The sequence below is a fragment of the Saccopteryx leptura genome, chromosome 1 (genome assembly GCF_036850995.1).
Source record: "Saccopteryx leptura isolate mSacLep1 chromosome 1, mSacLep1_pri_phased_curated, whole genome shotgun sequence".
NCBI lineage: Eukaryota > Metazoa > Chordata > Mammalia > Chiroptera > Emballonuridae > Saccopteryx > Saccopteryx leptura.
This window is the reverse complement of record NC_089503.1, coordinates 345,917,970-345,937,624: the sequence shown is the minus strand read 5'-3', so window position 1 is coordinate 345,937,624 and position 19,655 is coordinate 345,917,970. Positions and strand designations below refer to the sequence as shown.

At 37.2% G+C, this 19,655-nt stretch overlaps 1 pseudogene; it reads right to left on the bottom strand.

The window, feature by feature from the left end:
• Nucleotides 1-19,015, bottom strand: part of LOC136388436 (partitioning defective 3 homolog pseudogene) — a 48,551-nt pseudogene extending 29,536 nt beyond the window's left edge.
• Nucleotides 19,016-19,655: the final 640 nt, after the last annotated feature.

Genomic DNA, 19,655 nt, shown 5'->3' with positions numbered 1-19,655 from the left:
AAATTTGGGAAGTGTAAAGAGTAATTGTGTCTTGAAAATTTGGTATACATAATTTTTTTTAATGCTTTCTAACTAGATACACCTCAAATTTAGAAAGCTGGTCAAGGAAACAGGCCATTGTCATTGACTAATCCTATGTGAGGCAATTTGTAGTAAGGACAAGTGACTTTTTAAAATTATTATACTGGGATATTTAGCTTTGTAATACTAGTCACTAATAAAGAATTCTCTGTTTATGAGGAAGATCACCAAATAAAAATAGATACCATTGCCATTTTATTGTATGGCTCTTGATGAAATATATTAGAATTTTAGAAAGAGATTATATCTTAATTAAATAAAAGAAATGATAAATATACTTTTAAATGAGGGTGGATAGACATAAGTAAAATACACAAGTTTAATGTCCACCTTACAAAGTTAATAATTAATGACAAAAAATAAAAAAAGAAAATATTATTTTATTCATATTATATATCTTGGCATTGAGGTGAAAAAGATAAGTCATGATATTTTTCTTAGAAGACTTCAAATCCTTGGGTGGGGGTGGGGGAACAGCACCAAAAATGTTAAGTGTAAGTGCTACAAGAAAATAAGTTCAAAGGCCTTTGAAACCTTTAGGCGAAAGTGATTAATTTTGTTTTGGAAGTTGGAAAAGGCTTCAAGGAGAATATGATGTTTTAAAAAAGTGCAAGTTCAATTTAAAAACTGCAAGCAGATGATTTTTAAAAGTATAAATACAGCAGCATGCATTTTTTCTTTTCTGAACACTAAAAATGTGTTTTATTAAGCATGTATAAAATAATTATTTCTGTGAAATACACCTTTCATTTCGCATTTTGCCAACTGTGATAATAACGTCTGCCCTTTAGTTTTATTTACTGTTTTGTCAGTCTTTCTGTTAAGCCTGTTATATGCAGCACGGTGAATTTCCTACATCAGTTACTTGGACAGAAGCTTCTTGAAAACATCTGTCTAAATTTTCCTCTAGAAGAGTCATTTTATATTATTTCATATAGTTCACATTGTTCTTTTCCCTCCCTCTCATTTATTTTATTCTTTTCCTTTCATAATATCTCAGTACTCAGTATCAAGAACTAGGAGCAATATTCACTGCTATCTTTATCTGTTCTCTTATACGCCTTTATTTACAAAGATAAAGATGCAGATTATAAATACTATTATTTTTATTCCTAATAGGGGAAAAAAACTGGGGTGGAGGTATTTTCCAAGGGCACAGGGGCACCTTGTGATATATGCAGAAACAAAAATTTAACCTGCTAGATCAGCGGTCATTAGATCAATTATTTAACATTTAAAATGCTGCCCAAGGTATGTTATGGGACTCTCACTGACAAGTTCTGAGAAAAAGGGCCGTGATTTGAGATCCTGAGAAGGAAGGAGTTAAAGGAAAGAAAATCATAGAGAATTATATTGATCTCAAGAGATTTGGAACCTAAGGCAGAGGATCTGAAGATGAAAGGAAAGATCTGATTCTGTGCTGAATTACAAGTTATAAGGAAATTAGAGTGTAATTTTGTTCAGCTATAGATAAGGATCCAAAGCCTAAATTAGTAAAGTTCTTATAACTGTTATCTTTGGAAATCATCATTAAAAAGCATTTCTAAAACTTTGTCAACTGTGAGCAATCACCTTGAAGTATATATTTAAGACGAGAAACCTGAAAAAGAATGGCAGTGGCAAACAGTGTATATTAAACATCAGTCGCAAAGGGTGCAATTTAAAGGCGGCCGTTGCACTGTACCTTCTCTTCAATCTCAGGAAGAAGGGAAGGCACAAACCACTGCTTCATTTGCAGGCCTTATTTACATGCCTTGCACATTTGATGTACCTACTTCACTGTTTGAGGCAGTTGGCAGAGCGCCTTGGATTTTCTCACCCTATGAGAGGAAGGCCACATTTCCACAGGCCCCAATGAGCAACATTTTGGTTCTTCTCTGTAACCCATTTGTTAGGCTTGACCTTGACTCAGTCACGAATAATACCCTCAACCTTGTTTAAATAAATTTGGCATATTGGCCAAGTCAATGAATGTGATTGCTTCCACTAGTTAGAGCTCCTAGGAACAATCTGCCCTGCTGCAAACAAAACAAAACAGGTTTTTCCTCAATCACCAGGTAAATACCCTGCTTATTTGATTTCCAAGTGAATACCTGTTTCCCACAGGGATATATGCTCAGAGAACGTTAAAGTGGGCATCTGTTAAAGAATGGTGAACTGAATGCATGCACTCACCTCTGTATCCTTGCAGAACCTCTCTCAAATACATAGTAGTAAAGGGATTTGGGGGTAGGGTGTGAGATGGAGAAGTGGGGGAGGGAGAAGTATGAACCCTCCAAGACAGAGAGAACAAGAAAGGAGAAGAGAGTGGAATCTGGATGGTAGCTGGATCTGGTAACTGATTTAGCAGAGCCAAGAAAGTTGAATAGTAAACCATCACTGGAAAAGCCTAGAAGCACACTAACTTGCGTTTCAGAATCTACAAAGATTCAAGAATTCATGATCTTAGTAATTCGAGATGTGGGATACAGTTGGGGTTAAAAAAAAAAAAAAAGAAATGATTGACAGTCTATTTAGGAAGTTTCCATTAACCTCCACACCCTTCTGAAACCCCACTTCAATTACAGCTTAAGTTTCTGTTTTATTTGTTTTAAAGAATGAACCACAAATGACCAAAACAAAAACATGGTTTGTTTTTGGGGTTTTTTGGTTTTTTTTTTTTGTATTTTTCTGAAGCTGGAAACGGGGAGAGATAGTCAGACAGACTCGCGCATGCGCCAGACCAGGATCCACCCGGCACGCCCACCAGGGGGCGACGCTCTGCCCACCAGGGGGCGATGCTCTGCCCCTCCGGGGGTCGCTCTGCCGCGACAAGAGCCACTCCAGCGCCTGGGGCAGAGGCCAAGGAGCCATCGCCAGCGCCCGGGCCATCTTTGCTCCAATGGAGCCTTGGCTGCGGGAGGGGAAGAGAGAGACAGAGAGGAAGGAGAGGGGGAGGGGTGGAGAAGCAGATGGGCGCCTCCCCCATGTGCCCTGGCCGGGAATCGAACCCGGGTCCCCCACACGCCAGGCCGACGCTCTACCGCTGAGCCAACCGGCCAGGGCCCAAAAACATCTTTTTAAACATACTTTCTGTTATCATTGTTTCCTGGATACTTTTACATTTTTATTTGTTATAAATAGTATATTCTTAAATTTTCATTTTTCTAGCTGTTTGTTGCTGGTATACAAAAATGCCACTAAGTTTTGGTGATTGATCTTGTAAATGGTAACTTTGCTAAACTTTATAATTAAATGTAAATATTTGAGTAGACTTCTTTGGGTTTTCCATTTTGCACACAATCTTATCTCTGAATAATAACAATGTACTTTTTTCCAATTCTTATGGCTTTCCTTTTTCTTTTTTTAGTCATATTGCAGTATGATATTTAGTCCAATGATGAATAGAAATATGTAGTTATATTAAGAACAATAATAATGGTTTACCATTGATTTTGATACATACTCTTGTTAGGTTGAAGAAATTCTTTTTTATACTTCATCCACTCAGAATTTGTATTAAAAATAATTATTAAATGTTATCAACTGCTCATTTTGTGTCTATTTAAGTTAATTTATATTTTTTCTCTATTTATATGTTAATGTGATACATTAATAAAGTTTCTAATGTTAAGTCAACTTGTATTCTAAGAATATATGCAACTCAGTGATAATAGAGCACCTTTTTAATGCATTACTGAATTCAATTTACCATCTTTAGAAAGTTTTTTGCTCCTGCATTAAAATTGTGCTGTTTTTCCTCTCTTATTTTACTCTTTCTTTTGATAAAAAAGGAAATTAGATGCATCAACTAAATTGAAATGCCTTCTCTTTTATTCTATTAATTAGAGATTTAGGTTTGGAGTTATCTGTTTTTTAAATATTTCATTGAATTCTCCTGTAAAATCATCTGGTCTTGCTGATACTTTGAAAGAGAATTTTGAACTACTGATAGCTGTTCTAATTTTTATTTTTTTGACCAAATTTGAGTCGCTTGGTGAATTTTTTGAAGTATTTTGTTCATTTCACCTGATTTTTCAAATGTGTTGACATTAAAGTTATTTATTTTTCATTATCATTTTGATCATTGTTGCTTTTCTAGTTATGATCTATCATTTCTTTTTTTTTTCATTTTAAGTGTACAATTTAATAGTGTTAAGTGTATTCACATTGTTGTGCAACCAATCTTCAGTACTCTTTTCAACTTGCAAAGCTGAAATTCTTTTTTTTTATTTTTATTAATTTTACTAGGGTGACATCAATAAATCAGGGTACATATGTTCAAAGAAAACATGTCCAGGTTATCTTGACAATCAATTATGTTGCTTACCAATCACCCAAAGTCAGATTGTCCTGTCACCTTCTATCTAGTTTTCTTTGTGCCCCTTCCCCTCCCCCTTTCCCTCTCCCTCTCCCCCCACCCCCCGTAACCACCACACTTTTATCAATATCTCTTAGTCTCGCTTTTATATCCCACCTACGTATGGAATAATGCAGTTCCTGGATTTTTCTGATTTACTTATTTCACTTCATATAATGTTATCAAGATCCCACCATTTTGCTGTAAATGATTCGATGTCATCATTTCTTATGGCTGAGTAGTATTCCATAGTGTATATGTGCCACATCTTCTTTATCCAGTCATCTATTGAAGGGCTTTTTGGTTGTTTCCATGTCTTGGCCACTGTGAACAAAGCTGCAATGAACATGGGGCTGCATGTGTCTTTACATATCAATATTTCTGAGTTTTTGGGGTATATACCCAGGAGAGGGATTGCTGGGTCATAAGGTAGTTCTATTTTCAGTTTTTTGAGGAACCACCATACTTTCTTCCATAATGGTTGTACTACTTTACATTCCCATCAACAGTGAATGAGGGTTCCTTTTTCTCCACAACCTCTCCAACATTTGCTATTACCTGTCTTGTTAATAATAGCTAATCTAACAGGTGTGAGGTGGTATCTCATTGCAGTTTTGATTAGCATTTCTCTAATAACTAAAGAAGATGAACTTCTTTTCATATATCTATTGGCCATTTGTATTTCTTCCTGGGAGAGGTGTCTGTTCATGTCCTCTTCCCATTTTTTATTGGATTGTTTGTTTGTTTGTTATTGAGTTTTATGAGTTCTTTGTATATTTTGGATATTAGGCCCTTATCTGAGCTGTTGTTTGAAAATATCATTTCCCATTTAGTTGGCTGTCAGTTTATTTTGTTGTCAGTTTCTCTTGCTGAGCAAAAACTTCTTAGTCTGATGTAGTCCCATTCATTTATTTTTGCCTTCACTTCCCTTGCCTTTGGAGTCAAATTCATAAAATGCTCTTTAAAACCAAGGTCCATGAGTTAGAATCTGTGTCTTATTCTATGTACTTTATTGTTTTAGGTCTTATATTTAGGTCATTGATCCATTTTGAATTAATTTTAGTACAAGGGGACAAACTGTAGTCGAGTTTCATTCTTTTGCATGTGGCTTTCCAGTTTTCCCAGCACCATTTGTTGAAGAGGCTTTCTTTTCTCCATTGTGTGTTGTTGGTCCCTTTATCAAAAATTATTTGACCATATATATGTGATTTTATTTCTGGACTTTCTATTCTATTCCATTGGTCTGAGTGTCTATTTTTCTGCCAATACCATGCTGTTTTGATTGTCGTGGCCCTATAATATAGTTTGAAGTCAGGTATTGTAATGCCCCCAGCTTCATTCTTTTTCTTTAGGATTGCTTTGGCTATTCGGGGTTTTTTATAGTTCCATATAAATCTGATGATTTTTTGCTCTATTTCTTTAAAAAATGTCATTGGAATTTTGATGGGAATTGCATTAAATTTGTATACTGCTTTGGGTAATATAGCCATCTTGATTATATTTATTCTTCCTAACCAAGAACAAGGAATATTCTTCCATCTCATTATATCTTTTTCGATTTCCCTAAACAATGGTTTGTAGTTTTCATTATATAAATCCTTTACATTCTTTGTTAAGTTTATTCCTAGGTATTTTATTTTTTTTGTTGCAATCGTGAAGGGGATTATTTTTTTGAGCTCATTTTCAAATGTTTCATTGTGGGCATATAGAAAGGCTATGGAATTTTGTATGTTAATTTTGTATCCTGCGACCTTACTGTATTGGCTTATTGTTTCTAGTAATCTTTTTGTGGATTCTTTGGGGTTTTCGATGTATAGGATCATATCATCTGCAAAAAGTGATACCTTTACTTTTTCTTTTCCAATATGGATGCCTTTTATTTCTTTGTCTTGTCTGATTGCTCTGGCTAGGACCTCTAGTACCACATTAAATAAGAGTGGACAACTCTGTCTTGTTCCTGATTTAAGGGGGAACCTTCAGTTTAGTGCCATTTAATATGATGTTAGCTGATGGTTTATCATATATGGCCTTTATCATGTTGAGATATTTTCCTTCTATACCCATTTTGTTGAGAGTCTTAAACATAAAATTGTGTTGTATTTTATCGAATGCCTTTTCCGCATCTATTGATAAGATCATGTGGTTTTTGTTCTTTGTTTTGTTGTTATGGTGTATTACGTTAACCGTTTTATGTATGTTGAACCATCCTTGAGATTCTGGGATGAATCCCACTTGATCATGATGTATTATTTTTTTAATATGTTGTTGTATTCAATTTGCTAGTATTTTGTTTAGTATTTTAGCATCTGTATTCATTAGAGATATTGGTCTGTAGTTTTCTTTTTTTGTGCCATCCTTGCCTGGTTTTGGTATGAGGGTTATGTTGGCCTCATAAAATGTGTTTGGAAGTATTGCTTCTTCGATTTTTTGGAAGACTTTCAGTGGAATAGGAACCGAGTCTACTTTGAATGTTTGATAAAATTCGCTAGTATAGCCATCTGGGCCTGGACTTTTATTTTTGGGGTGGTTTTTAATGTTTTTTTCTATTTCTTCTCTACTAATAGGTCTATTTAGGCTTTCTGCTTCTTCTTGACTCAGTCTAGGAAGGATGTATTGTTCTAGAAATTTATCCACTTCTAGGTTGTTGAATTTATATGAGTTCTTTCTCTTTTTTCCTTGGCAAGTCTTGCCAAGGGTTTGTCAATTTTGTTGATCTTTTCAAAGAACCAGCTCCTTGTTCTATTAATTTTTTCTATAGTTTTTCTGTTCTCTATTTCAGTTATTTCTGCTCTGATTTTTATTATCTCCTTTCTTCGGCTGGTTTTGGGTTGTCTTTGTTCTTCTTTTTCCAGTTCCTTAAGGTGTGAAGTTAAGTGGTTCACTTGGGCTCTCTCTTGTTTGTTCATATAGGCTAGAAGTGATATGAACTTCCCTCTTATCACTGCTTTTGCTACATCCCATAGATTCTGATATGTCATATTATCATTTTCATTTGTCTGTATATATCTTTTGATCTCTGCACTTATTTCTTCTTTGACCCATTCATTTTTTTAAAGTATGTTGTTTAGTTTCCACATTTTTGTGGGATTTTTTTCCTCTTTTTTGCAGTTGAATTCTAGCTTCAAGGCTTTATGATCAGAAAATATGCTTGTTACAACTTCGATTTTTCTGAATTTGCTGATGTTTTTGTGGCCCAACATATGGTCAATTCTGGAGAATGATCCATGTACACTGGAGAAAAATGTATAACCAGTCACTTTGGGATGAAATGTCCTGTAGATGTCTATCATATCCAGGTGCTCTAGTGTTTTGTTTAAGGCCACTATGTCTTTATTGATTCTCTGTTTGGATGACTGATCTAGAGCCGTCAGCGGTGTATTGAGGTCTCCAAGTATGATTGTATTTTTGTCAGTTTTTGTTTTAAGGTCAATACGTAGCTGTCTTATATATTTTGGTTTTGGGTTGTCTTTGTTCTTCTTTTTCCAGTTCCTTAAGGTGTGAAGTTAAGTGGTTCACTTGGGCTCTCTCTTGTTTGTTCATATATGCCTGAAGTGATATGAACTTCCCTCTTATCACTGCTTTTGCTGAATCCCATATTCTGATATGTCGTATTGTCATTTTCATTAGTCTGTATATATCTTTTGATCTCTGCACTTATTTCTTCTTTGATCCATTCATTTTTTAAAAGTATGTTGTTTAGTTTCCACATTTTTGTGGGATTTTTTTCCTCTTTTTTGCAGTTGAATTCTAGTTTCAAGGCTTTATGATCAGAAAATCTGCTTGGTACAACTTCGATTTTTCTGAATTTGCTGATGTTGTTTTTGTGGCCCAACATATGGTCAATTCTTGAGAATGATCCATGTACACTGGAGAAAAATGTATACTCAGTCACTTTGGGCTGAAATGTCCTGTAAATGTCTATCATATCCAGGTGCTCTAGTGTTTTGTTTAAGGCCACTATGTCTTTGTTGATTCTCTGTTTGGATGACCGATCTAGAGCCGTCAGCGGTGTATTGAGGTCTCCAAGTATGATTGTATTTTTGTCAGTTTTTGTTTTAAGATCAATAAGTAGCTGTCTTATATATTTTGGTGCTCCTTGGTTTGGTGCATATATATTAAGAATTGTTATGTCTTCTTGATTCAGTGTCCCCTTAGCCATTATGAAATGGCCATTTTTGTCTCTGAGTACTTTTCCTGTCTTGTAGTCAGCATTGTCAGATATGAGTATTGCTACACCTGCTTTTTTTTGGATGTTATTTGCTTGGAGTATTGCTTTCCAGCCTTTCATTTTGAATTTGTTTTTATCCTTGTTACTTAGATGAGTTTCTTGTAGGCAGCATACAGTTGGATTTTCTTTTTTAATCCATTCTGCTACTCTGTGCCTTTTTTCCCTCTCTCTGTGCCTTTTTATTGGTGAGTTTAATCCGTTTACATTTAGTGTAATTATTGACACTTGTGAGTTCCCTATTGCCATTTTATAGATTGTTTTCTGTAAGTTTTGTGTCTTGTTTGATCCTTCTCTTTCATTTTTCTATCTTTTGTTTTTATTTGGTTGTATTCCATACGTCTCTTCTCTGTTGCTACCTTTTTTAAGTCATGTGCTTCTGTGGTGGTTTTTTCAATGGTAGTTACCATTAAATAATGAAAAGGGTTCCTACCCTGTTCATTGTAGTGCACTGTCTTGTGAGTACTTTTGCACTCCATTGTCCTTTGCTACTGTTAATCTCCATCTTCTCCCTCCCCCTTTTTTTGTTGTCACAGTTTAAATTTGGTTTTATTGTGTTCTTCTTGGAGCTTTTACTTGTGGTTTTGTTTTTTTGTTTTTGTTTTTGTTTTTTTTTGTTCTTTGTATCTGATTGGAAAAGCCCCTTTAGTAATTCCTGGAGTGGGGGTTTTCTGATGATAAATTCCCTCATCTTTTCTGTATCTGTGAATGTTTTTATTTCTCCTTCATATTTGAAGGATAGCTTTGATGGGTATAGTATTCGTGGCTGAAAGTTCCTCTCTTTCAGGACTTTAAATATTGGGGTCCACTCTCTTCTAGCTTGCAGAGTTTCTGTTGAGAAATCTGATGATAATCTAATGGGCCTTCCTTTATATCAGTGGTTCTCAACCTTTCTAATGCCGTGACCCCGCAATACAGTTCCTCATGTTGCGGTGACCCCAAACCAAAAACTAATTTTGGTGGCTACTTCATAACTGTAATTTTGCTACAGTTATGATTCGGAATGTAAATACTTGATATGCATTATATATATTTTCCGATGGCTTTAGGCAATCGCGCCAGGGTCGCAACCCACAGGGTGAGAACTGCTGCTTTATATGTTGTATTCTTCTTTTCCCTGGCTGCCTTGAGAATATTTTCTTTGTTGTTGGTTTGTGCCAATTTCATTATGATGTGCCTGCCTTGGAGTAGGTTTGTTGGGGTTAAGGAAACTCGGAGTTCTGTTTGCTTCTTGAATTTGAGGCTTTAATTCTTTCCACAGGCTTGGGAAGTTATCATCTATTATTTGCTTGAATATGTTCTCCATTCCATTTTCTCTCTCTTCTCCCTCTGATATACCTATTATTCTAATGTTATTCTTTTTAATGGACTCCGATAATTCCTGTAGGGCTATCTCATTTTTTTTTTTTTAATTTTTGAGTCTCTTTCTTCTTCTCTCTGTTGTGCCTCAAGTTGCTTGTCTTCTATTTCACTAATCCTACCTTCTATCTGGCCTGTTCTATTAGCTAAGCTTGTTACTTTGTTTTTCAGCTCATGAATTGAGTTTTTCATCTCTGTTTGATTTGTTTTTATAGTTTCAATTTCCTTGGTAATATATTCTTTGTTTTCATTGAGTTGTTTTTCTGAGCTCCCTAAATTGCCTTTCTGTGTTTTCTTTTATATCTCTGAGTATTTTTAGGATTTCTATTTTAAATTCTCTGTCATTGAGCTCCAAGTTTTCCAATATATTAAATTTTTTCTCCATAGGTTTTCCTCATCTATCTGTGTTACCTCTCTTTCTTTTGTATCCATGATATTCAATTTTCTCTTCCTTAATGGCATCTGAGGGTGGTTTCGTTGATAGTATTAATGAGATTTAATAAAGAATAAAAAGTTAATAATATAAAAATAATAAATAGAAAAGAATTTTTTTAAAAAATTAAAAATTAAAAAAAAATTATTCCCCCCCTCCTTTTTTCCTCTCCTCTCCTCTCCCTTTCTTCTTGAGAAAATCTTGTGGTGAACTTTGAATTATATTGTGCTAAATAGAACAAACAATGCCTATAATGGAGGGCCTGAGCTGGGGAGAAGTAATAAAGGGGCAGAAGAAGGGGGTATGGACCCACAAAATGCAAACAAGGAAAAAATTTGGGTCAAGAATAAAACAATTTGCTTTTAGGTGTTAGTTGACTAAGAGATATGATGAGAGGAATAAGAGGGAATCAGGAAAATGAGGAAGAAAATTAAAAAATTACTACTATATTTAGTGGAACAAGAACTAGATAAAATGATGAGCCAGGGTTGGGTGCACTGCTAATGAGTTAAAAAAACAAAGTAAAATCCCCCAAAATGCCACAAACATAAGTTTGAGTCCCAGATAAGATAATTTGTTCATTATTGAGGATTGAATGAGAGGAGGTGTAAAGGACAAAGGAAGAAACTAATATAGAGGGAGAAAAGAAAGAGAGAAAAGAAAAAAAAGAGGAGGGAACCACTAAAAGAAGAAAAAATAAAAAAAGGAGAGAGAGAGAGAGAGAGTTAAGGGTTTTGGAGTGCAATCCTCATAGAGAGAAAGGAAGAAGAAAGAAAAGATAATGGGAGATGTAACACTTATGGGTAGTGTAGTTTAAGGAGAGGAGAGAGTAAGACTGGCAGAGAATTAAACAACCAAATTGGAAGAGAAAAAAAATAATCAAGACATGAAGATAAGAGAAACAAATGAACAAATATAATAAAATGGGATAGGTTATAAAGTCTGTGGATTATTCTTGATTTTGAGAGGTTATCTTCTTGCTTTTACTTTTCTCTGCCTCTTCCTGGTTGGTGACTCTGTACCCTGGGTTCTGCCCCTGTGGCATGCTCAGGTAGAGGTTTGCAGTTGATAAGTCTCTATGGTGATGTCATATATTGGGCTTCAGTCTCATTTGCAGTCGAGGCTCATTAGCATTTGTAGGCTCCAACAGTGAGAGAGTCCGTGCTCCTGGAGCCTCTCTCCTAGTCTTTCCTTCCTGAATTAGTAGCCTAATAATCCAGCTATGGGGTTGCTGCTGCCTCTGCCTGGATAGTAAGAAGTTCAAAGAGCTGGCAAATCCCCACTCTATTCCCACTCAGCATAGGGCTCTGGGTAAGGCTCAATCAGTCGGAGGCTGATAAGGCTCAGAAGCAGGCGGGGCTTCTGCCCACACAAAGACCTCTGACTCTGCCCCTCTGTTCGTAACACGGGCGGGTGCCCACTCCCGGGGCACTCAGAGGAATCTCTCACTCACTATCTGCGCATGCAGACCGGGATATGGAGCAGGCCATCTCTTACTCTGAATAAGACCCCCGCCCGCACGGAAAAGTCCCAGCGTTGGAATTAGCTCTCGCTCCCTCCCCATGCGTGGCTTTTTCAGGGCACTGGGGCGGCCTGAGATTCTGCTTCCAGCCCACACAAAGGCCCCTGACTCTGCTACTCTGTCCGGGAACATGAGCGCCCACTCCCGAGGCGCTCAGAGGAGTCTCTTGCCCACTCTCCGTGCATGCTGACCAGAATATCAGGCCAGCTGTTTCTAACTCCGAGTGAGACCCACGCCCGCACGGAAAAGTTCCAGCGTTGGAATTAGCTCTCACTTCCTCCCCATGCGCTGGCTTTTTCAGGGCGCTGAGGTGGCCCCGAGATTCTGCTTTTGGACCACACAAAGGCCTCTGACTCTGCCTCTCTGTGGGATAACACGGGCGCCCACTCCTGGGGCTCTAGGAGGAATCTCTCGCCCACTATCTGCGCGCACCAACCAGGAGATTGGGGCGGATGGCTGCCCCACTTGACTTTCTTTGTGTGGGTTTGGCGCGAGTGCTAGCTTGTATTGACTGGGTTGCCACAAGCACAGTTTTTCCTTGGCTTGGATCTCCATGCCACAGCCTGGTTTGGCCGTTTGTGCTGCGGCCTGGATCTATTCACCTCCTTTGCCCGCCTTAGTTCCTATACTCTCAGTTCCCAGTGAAAGCAGCCCTATTTAGGTTAGTGAGGAAGGCAGAATGTTTCTTACTCCCTATTTCCTTTGGGGTTTGATTATATATTTAGCCAATTTTTCGCTCGGCCATATCTTCGGGTGTATTGCGGAACATTTGGAGGCTCCAAGGATAGATTTTTCTGTTTCTGGTTCTGGTTGAAGATCTTGTTGAGTTTTAGGGGAGATTTATTGGTATCGCTCCCTACAGCGCCATTACTCTGATGTCATCCTATCATTTCTAATATACTGTGCTGTGTCTTTTGTTTCCTTAACCAGTGTTGCCTAAAGTTTGTCAAATTCTTTTTTTTTTTTTTCAAAGAACCACTTTTGGTTTTGGTAAACCTATTATGCTTTAGTTTTTTATGTCATATTTTTCTGCTTTTGTCTTTACTATTTTATTCCTTCTATATTTTCTGGGTTTATTTTACTCTTCTTTTTTCTAATGTGTCAAGATAAATGCTTATGCAGTTACTTTGAGTTTCACTTTTTTTCCCTTAACATAATTATTTTAGCTTTAAATTTCCACCTGACCAGGCAGTGGCACAGTGGATAGAGCATCAGACTGGGAAGCAGAGGACCCAGGTTCAAAACCCCAAGGTCACTGACATGAGTGTGAATTTTGTCTGGTTTGAGCAAGGCTCACCGGCTTCAGCCCAAGTTTACTGGCTTGAGAAAGGGGTCACAGGCTCTGCTATAAACCCCCTGGTCAAGGCACATAAGAGAAAGCAATCAATGAACAACTATAGTGCTGCATAAGAATTGATACTTCTCATCTCTCTCATTCCTGTCTGTCTGTCTGTCCCTATCTGTCCCTTTCTCTGTCTCTCTCTGTCCCTGTCACACAGACACACAAAATTTCCCTCAAGACCTTTGGCTACATTCCAGAAGTTTTGAAATGTAGTATTTTTATTAAGGTACAGCTGCTTCTGCAGATGTTATTTATGATAACATTTGTTTATGGTTGCTTGTTTTCTTGTGTGTTAATCATTTCTGTTGTGATATCATAATCCTTGGATAATTATCTGTAAGAACCTTTGAGGTCTGCATTTTTTCTTTTTTATTATTATTAATTTTAATGCGGTGACATTGATACATTAGGGTACATATATTCGGTGACAACATCTCCAGGTTATTTTGACATTTAATTATGTTGCATACCCATCACCCAAAGTCATATAGTCTTCCATCACCTTCTATCTGGTTTTCTTTGTGCTCTTTCCCTCCCCTCCCACCCTCTCCCCCCCCCCAGTAACCACCAGCATCTTGTCCATGTCTCTGAGTCTAATTTTTATGTCCCACCTATGTATGGAATCATATAGTTCTTAATTTTTTCTGATTTACTTATTTCACTCAGTATAATGTTATCAATGTCCATCCATGTTGTTGTAAATGATCTGATGTTATCATTTCTTATGGCTGAGTAGTATTCCATTGTATATATGTACCAAAGCTTTTTAATCCACTTGTTCACTGACGGACACTTGGGCTGTTTCCAGATCTTCACTATTGTGAAAAATGCTGCCATAAACATTGGGATGCATTTCTCCTTTTGAAACAGTGCTATGGTGTTCTTGGGGTATATTCCTAAAAGTGGGATAGCTGTGTCAAAAGGCAGTTCGATTTTTAATCTTTTGAGGAATCTACATACTATTTTCCACAAAGGCTGCACCAGTCTGCATTCCTACCAGCAGTGCAGGAGGGTTCCCTTTTCTCCACATCCTCGCCAGCACTTATTCTGTGATGTTTTGTTGATGACTGTCATTCTGACTGGTGTGAAGTGATATCTCATTGTGGTTTTAATTTGCATTTCTATAATGCTTAGTGATGAGCATTTTTTCTTATGCCTATTGGCCATCTGTATGTCCTCTTTGGAGAAGTGTCTATTCATTTCTTTTGCCCATTTTATTATTGGATTGTTTATCTTCCTGGTGTTGAGTTTTACAAGTTTTTTATGAATTTTGGTAATTAACCCCTTATCAGACGTATTGTTGAATATGTTCTCCCATTGTGTGGTTTGTCTTTTTATTCTGTTCTTATTATCTTTAGCTGTGTATAAGCTTTTTAGTTTGATATAGTACCATTTATTTATCCTGTCTTTTATTTCACTTTTATTTCATTTGCCCGTGGAGATAAATCGGCAAATATATTGCAGCGAGAGATGTCAGAGAGCTTACTGCCCATGTTTTCTTCTAAGATGCTTATGGTTTCACGGCTTACATTAAAGTCTTTTATCCATTTTGAGTTTATTTTTGTGAATGGTGTAAGTTGGTGGTCTAGTTTCATTTTTTTACAGGTAGATGTCCAATTTTCCCAACACCATTTATTAAAGAGGCTGTATTTACTCCATTGTATGCTCTTACCTCCTTTGTCAAATATGAGTTGTCCATAAAGGTATGGGTTTATTTCTGCGTTCTCTGTTCTGTTCCATTGATTTGTGTGCCTGTTCTTATGCCAGTACCAGGCTGTTTTGAGCACAATGGCCTTGTAGTATAACTTGATATCAGAAAGTGTGATACCTCCCACTTTATTCTTCCTTTTCAAGATTGCTGAGTCTATTTGTGTTCTTTTTTGGTTCCATATAAATTTTTGGAATATGTGTTCTATATCTTTGAAGTATATCATTGGTATTTTAATTGGTATTGCATTGAATTTATAGATTGCTTTGGGTAATATAGACATTTTAATGATGTTTATTCTTCTTAACCATGAACATGGTCTATGCTTCCACTTGTTTGTATCTTCCTTGATTTCTTTTATCAATGTTTTATAATTTTCCGAGTACAAGTCTTTAGTCTCCTTGGTTAAATTTACTCCTAGGTATTTTATTTTTTTGGTTGCAATAGTGAAGGGTATTGTTTCCTTAATTTCTTTTTCTGACAGTTCATTGTTGGTGTATAAAATGCCTCTGATTTCTGAGTATTAATTTTAAATCCTGCTACCTTGTTGAATTCATTTATCAGGTCCAGTAGTTTTTTGACTGAAACTTAAGGGTTTTCTATATACAATATTATATCATCTGCAAATAATGACAGTTTTACTTCTTCTTTTCCAATTTGGATATCTTTCTTTTTTTTTGTATTTTTCTGAAGTTGGAAATGGGGAAGCAGTCAGCATGTGCCCCAATTTGGATGCCTTTTATTTCTTCTCTCTGATTGCTGTGGCAAGGACTTCTAGAATTATGTTGAATAAGAGTGGTGAAAGGGGGTACCCCTTCCTTGTTCCTGATCTTAAAGGGATTGCTTTTAATTTTTCCCCATTGAGTATGATGTTCGCTATGGGTTTGTCATAGATGGCCTTTATCATGTTGAGGTATCTTCCCTGTTATCCCACTTTGCTGAGAGTTTTGATCATGAATGGGTTCTGGATATTATCAAATACTTTTTCTGCATTTATTGAAATTATCATGTGGTTTTTCTCCTTCCTTTTGTTTATGTGATGAATCACATTGATTGATTTGTGAATATTGTACCAGCCTTACCTCCCCAGAATAAATCCCACTTGATCATGATGTATGATTTTTAAAATATTTTGCTGGATCTGGTTTGCTAATATTTTGTTGAGAATTTTAGCATCTAAATTCATCAGGGGTATTGGCCTATAATTTTCTTTCTTTGTGTTGTCTTTGCCTGGTTTTGGAATCAGAATTATGCTCGCCTCATAGAAGGATCTTGGAAGTCTTTCTTCCTCTTGAATTTTTTGAAATAGCTTGAGAAGAATAAGAGTTAGTTTTTCCTTGAATATTTGGTAGAATTCACTTGTGAAGCCATCAGGCTCAGGACTTTTCTTTGCTGGGAGTTTTTTGATAACTGTTTCGATCTCATTTGTTGTAATTGGTCTGTTTAGGTTTTCTGATTCTTCCTGATTAATATTGGGAAGATTATATGTTTCAAGGAATTTGTCCACTTCATCTAGGTTGTCTAGTTTTTTGGCGTACAGTTCTTCATAGTATTTTCTTACAATATTTTGTATTTCTGTTGTGTCAGTTATTTCTCCACTCTCATTTCTAATTTTATTTATTTGAGTCCTCTCTTTTTCTTGGTGAGTCTGGTTAAAGGTTCATCGATCTTGTTTACCTTTTCAAAGAACCAGCTCCTGGTTTCATTGATCCTCTGTATTGTTTCTTTAGCTTCTATATCATTTATTTCTGCTCTGATCTTTATTATTTCCTTCCTTCTACTACCTCTGGGCTTTACTTGCTATTCTTTTTCTAGTTCTTTTAGATGCAGGGTCAAGTTGTTTATTTGAGCTTTTTCTAGCTTCTTAAGGTATGCCTGTAATGCTATGAACTTCCCTCTCAGGACTGCTTTTGCTGTGTCACATAAATTTTGAGTTGATGTATGCTCATTATCATTCGTTTCTAGGAATTTTTTTATTTTTTCTTTAATATCATTGTTATCCCATTCATTATTTAATAACATGCTATTTAGTTTTCAAGTGTTTGAGTATTTTTGAGTTTTTCTGTTGTGGTTGATTTCTAGTTTCATGCCATTGTGATTGGAGAAAATGCTTGATATGATTTCAATCCTCTTAAATGTGTTGATACTGCTTATGTGACCTAACATGTAGTCTATTCTAGAGAATGTGTGATGAGACTTGAAAAGAATGTATATTCTGCTGCTTTAGGGTGAAAGGTTCTGAAGATATTTATTAAATCGAGTTGATCTAGTGTGTCCTTTAAGTCTGCCATTTCTTTGTTTATTTTCTTTCTTGAGTGTCTATTTAGTGATGTTAGTGGGGTATTGAAATCACCTACTATTATAATATTGCTGTTGATCTCACCCTTTATATCCATCAAAGTCTGCTTTATATATTTAGGTGCTCCTATATTAGGTGTGTAGATATTTATAATGGTTATATCTTCCTGTTAGATTGCTCCTTTTATCATTATGAGTGACCTTCCTTATATCTTACTATAGTCATTGTTTTAAAGTCCATTTTGTCTGATATAAGTATTGCTAACTCAGCTTTTTTTTCATTTCCATTTGCATGAAATATTTTTTTTCATCCTTTTACCTTCAGTCTATGTGCATCTTTTGTTTTAAGGTGTGTCTCTTGTAGACAGCATAAGTAGGGTCCTGTTTTCTGATCCATGCAGCTACCCTATGTCTTTTGATTGGATCATTTAATCCATTACATTTATTGATTATTGATATGTAGTTGTTTATTGCCATTTTATTCTTTAATGCTGTATTCTTATTTTTGCTATATTTTCCCCCCCTTTGATCTTTTTACAATGGACACCTTGCATTTCTTGCAGCATTGGTTTGGTTGTAGTGAATTTCTTGAGTTTTTTTTTTTTTCCTGGAAAGCTTTTTATTTCTCCTTCAATTTTAAATGATAGCCTTGCTGGATAAAGTAGTCTTGCTTGTAGGCTCTTGTTTTGCATTACTTTGAATATTTCTTGCCATTCCCTTCTGGCCTCAAGTGTTTCTGTTGAGAAGTCAGATGTCATTCTTATGGGGGCTGCTTTGTAGGTGATAGCTTTTTTTTCTCTAGCAGCTTTTAATATTTTCTTTTTATCACTTAGCTTTGGTATGTTAATTATGATGTGTTTTGGTGTACGTTTCTTTGGGTTTCTTTTTACTGGAGTTTTTTGTGCTTCTTGAACTTGTGAAATGTTTTCCTGAATTAATTTAGGAAAGCTTTCAGCTATGATATGATTGAACAAAGTCTCTATTGCTTGTTCTTTCTCTTCTTCTTCAGGAACTCCTATTATATGGATGTTATTTCTCTTCATGTTGTCACAGAGCTCTCTTAGATTTTCCTGACTTTTTGAGTCTTTTTTTTTTCCTGCTCTGCTTCTGTGCCTTCATTTATCATGTCCTCTAACTCACTGATTCAATCCTCAGCTTAATCCATCCTGCTTTTAATTCCTTCCATTGTGGTCTTTATTTCTGATATTGTATTTGTCTGTTCTGACTGATTCTTTTTTATTATTTCAATGTCTTTTTTATATTTGCTATGTCTTTATTTAGGTGTTTGTAATGACCATCTATTGTTGTTCTAAGATCTTTGAGCATCCTAACAATTGTTATTTTAAACTTTGCATACAGTAATTTGGTTATATCTGACTCATTCAGTTCCTTTTCTGGGGATTTCTCTTGATTCATTTGTGTTGCATTTCTCTGCCTTCCATTTAGTCTGTGTATAAGAAGGTTTTGGCCTCTGGAGTTCAACGGATGTGGCCTCTGGGTTGTCTAGGTCTGTCTGCAGGCACACCTCCCCTTCTGCCTCTGCTGCCTAGTGCATTCAGGTATGTGTGTTGCCAGTACCAGCCCACTGGGGCTGTCGCTGCAGTTTCTGCCTCTCCTCCATGGGAGGGGCTGTGATCACGTGCCGGAGTTTACAAGCCTTGGCAGCCTTGGCCTTCGCCCTGCCCCCATGGGTGGGGTTATGCACCATGCCTGGGCCACAAGCCTTGGCACCGCAGGCTGGGGTTAGCACCTTTGCTCAGCTGCGGAGCTCGGCCTGTTTCTTGGCTTTTGCCCCACCCCTGAGGGAGGAGCCCGCTCGGGTGGACTGCAAGCCTAGGCTCCGTGGGCAAGGTGGGGCTACACACCCGTGCTCAGTCGCGGGACTCCGCCTGTTCTGGGCTTTTGCCCTACCCCCACAGGTGGAGCCAACTTGTGTGTTGGGCAGCAAGCCTCAGTTCTGCAGGCTGGTTGAGGCTGCATGCCCTCTTGCTCAGTGGAGGGTCTCCGCCATTTCCAGGGGTCCTGCCCTTCACCCACAGGCGGGATTGCAGGCAGGCCCACTGCTGGGCCTGACTGCTTTCACGTGTCCCCTCAATCCCCCCCCCTCGCAAGACTGGGCCCCCACCCAGGCCTCAGTAGTGGCCAGCTGGCTTCTGCCCTTGCCGACAAAACCACTCTTTTGCATTCCGCTGCCCGCCCTCCAGCAAGCCCTCAGCCCTGTGGATGGGGGCGCTGCTGCTCAGACCCTAACATTCAATACTGTAGTACTGAAAGCTCCCTCCTTCTAAGAAACTCTGCTCTGAGTGCCACAGGAAAGCTTGTTTGGCTGGTGTCCTGCCTTTGCTGAT